We start from the raw sequence: 3,161 nt of genomic DNA, 5'->3' as shown, positions 1-3,161 counted from the left end.
ACTAGCCTGACCAACATGGAGAAACCCTGTCTCTACTAAAAATACAAAATTAGCTGGGCGTGGTGGTGCATGCCTGTAATCCCAGCTACTCAGGAGGCTGAGGCAGGAGAATTGCTTGAACCCAGAAGGCAGACGTTGTGGTAAGCTGAGATTGCAGCATTGCACTCCAGCCTGGGCAACAAAAGTGAAGCTCCGTCTCAAAACAAAACAAAACAAAACAAAAAACAACAAGAAGAATGAGTAAAGTGAATGTAAATGGGATAAAAATTTATAAATGAACTTTTCATAGTTACAAAAGTATTTTTACTTTTTCGTTTGTTTTTGAGATGGAGTCTTGCTCTGTCGCCCAGGCTGGAGTGCAGTGGCAAGATCTCGGCTCACTGCAAGCTCTGCCTCCCAGTTTCACGCCATTCTCCTGCCTCAGCCTCCCAAGTAGCTGGGACTACAGGAGTCCACCACCGCACCTAGCTAACTTTTTGTATTTTTAGTAGAGTTGGCCATGTTAGCCAGGATGGTCTTGATCTCCTGACCTCGTGATCCGCCCTCCTCAGCCTCCCAAAGTGCTGGGATTACAGGCATGAGCCACTGCGTCGGGCACTATTTTTACTTTTTAAAAAATAGGATCTTGTGCTGTTGTCTAGACTGGAATGCAGTGGCGCAATCATAGCTCACTGCAGCCTTGAACTCCTGGGCTCAAGTGATCCTCCTGCCTCAGCCTTCTAAGTTGCCAGATTTGCAAGTTCCACTGTACCTTGCTGAAAAATCTTTTTCAGTAACTTAGTATTAAAATCATGTTATGTCAAATTAATAGGTAATAATTGTATTAGTCTGTTTTCACACTGCTGTAAAGAACTACCTGAGACTGGGAAATTTATGAAGAAAAGAGGTTTAATGGACTCACAGTTCTGCAGGCTGTACAGGAAGCATGACTGGGAAGCCTCAGGAAACTTACACTCATGGCAGAAGATGAAGGGGAAGCAAGGCACATCTTCCCATGGCACAGCAGGGGAGAGAAAGAGAGAATGAAGGGGGAAGCACCACACACTTTTAAACCAGCAGATCTCGTGAGAACTCACTCACTATTGTGAGAATACCAACGGAGAAATTCACCCCCCTGATCCAGTTACCTCCCGCCAGGCCCCTCCCCTGACACATGGGGATCACAATTCAACATGAGATTTGGGTGGGGACACAGAGCCAAACCATATCAATCACAACATGTCTGAAGTTACTTTTTATTTTTATTTTATTTTTTGAGACGGAGTCTCGCTGTGTCGCCATGCTGGAGTGCAGTGGCATGATCTCAGCTCACTGCAACCTCCGCCTCCCAGATTCAACTGATTCTCCTGCCTCAACCTCCCAGGTAGCTGGTACTACAGGCACGCGCCACCATGCCCAGCTAATTTTTGTATTTTTAGTAGAGACAAGCTTTCACCATGTTGGTTATGATGGTCTCGATCTCTTGACCTCATGATCTGCCTGCCTTGGCCTCCCAAAGTGCTGAAATTACAGGCATGAGCCACGGCGCCTGGCCACAACATGTCTGAGGTTACTTTTAAGTGAGTTAAAATACTGAAATAATCATTAAACACAATTTTAAATTGATATACTTTGGCATTATATTTTTATATGGTATAGAAAAGTTAAAAATATTTAGATTTGTTAATAAGCAAAAAATTGAGGAAACATCTTCCTAAACAATTATTAAACGGGCTGGGCACAGTGGCTCATGCCTGTAGTCCCAGCACTTTGAGAGGCTGAGGTGGGCAGATCATGAGGTCAGGAGATCAAGACCATCCTGGCTAACACGGTGAAACCCGTCTCTACTAAAAATACAAAAAAACTAGCCGGGTGTGGTGGTGGGCGCCTGTAGTCCCAGCTACTCAGGAGGCTGAGGCAGGAGAATGGCGTGAATCCGGAAGGTGGAGCTTGCAGTGAGCCGAGATTGCACCACTGCACTCCAGCCTGGGCGACAGAGCGAGACTCTGTCTAAAAAAACAAAAAACGAAAAACAAATTGTGAAATGGTTTTCTTCTAAAAATACTGATAAGAAACAGTTCAAAATTACTTCCTAGGTTTTTCACTAAAATTAAGGCTCCTGACTTAGAATTGTAGTTAATGCACTTTGAGAGACCAAGGCAGACAGATCACTTGAATCCAGGAGTTAGAGACCAGCCTGCACAACGTGGTGAAACCCTGTCTCTACACAAAATACAAAAATTAGCCAGGCATGGTGGTGTGGGTCTGTAGTCCCATCTACTTGGAAGGCTGAGGCAGGAGGATTGCCTGAGCTCAGGGGGTGGAGGCTGCAGTCAGACGAGATCGCAACACTGCACACAGCCGAGATCTTGTTGCCTGAGCAACAAGAGGGAGACCCTGTCTCAAAACAAACAAACAAAACTGTAGTTAATGTATGTAATTAAAACTACTAGATGTAAAAGAAACAATTCTGAATACAGAGCATGTAAGAAAAATAGGTTATGTTTTTGGTAAAGATTATAAAGAAGGCATGAGTGTGGTTTTTGCTGGGCGCAGTGGCTCACGCCTGTAATCTCAGCACTTTGGGAGGCTCAGGCGGGTGGATCACGAGGTCAGGAGATCGAGACCATCCTGGCTAACACGGTGAAACCCTGTCTCTACTAGAAATACAAAAAATTAGCCAGGCGTGGTGGTGGGTGCCTGTAGTCCCAGCTACTCGGGAGGCTGAGGCAGGAGAATGGCGTGAACCCGGGAGGCGGAGCTTGCAGTGAGACAAGATTGTGCCACTGGACTCCAGCCTGGGCGACAGAGCGAGACTCTGTCTCAGAAAAAAAAAAAAAAAAAAAAAAAGAAAGAAAATGTGTTTTTTGTTATGGGAAGAGTAAATTTGTCTAGAGGTTTTTAAAGGTTAAGCTGAAGGGATAAAAAAGAATGATAGATAAAAGTGAATGGATATAGAAAGCTGTGGAAAGAAAGAGAATGGGGAAAATTGTGACAGGTTATAAAAGATTTACTGGGCCCGGTGTGGTGGCTCACGCCTGTAATCCCAGCACTTTGGGAGGCCGAGGCGGGTGGATCACCTGAGGTCGGGAGTTTGAGACCAGCCTGACCCAACATGGAGAAACCCCATCTCTACTAAAAATACAAAATTAGCTGGGCGTGGTAGCACATGCCTGTAATCC

The sequence above is a fragment of the Macaca thibetana genome, chromosome 5 (genome assembly GCF_024542745.1).
Source record: "Macaca thibetana thibetana isolate TM-01 chromosome 5, ASM2454274v1, whole genome shotgun sequence".
In the NCBI taxonomy this organism is placed as follows: Eukaryota; Metazoa; Chordata; class Mammalia; order Primates; family Cercopithecidae; genus Macaca; species Macaca thibetana.
This window is presented reverse-complemented; position numbering follows the sequence as displayed.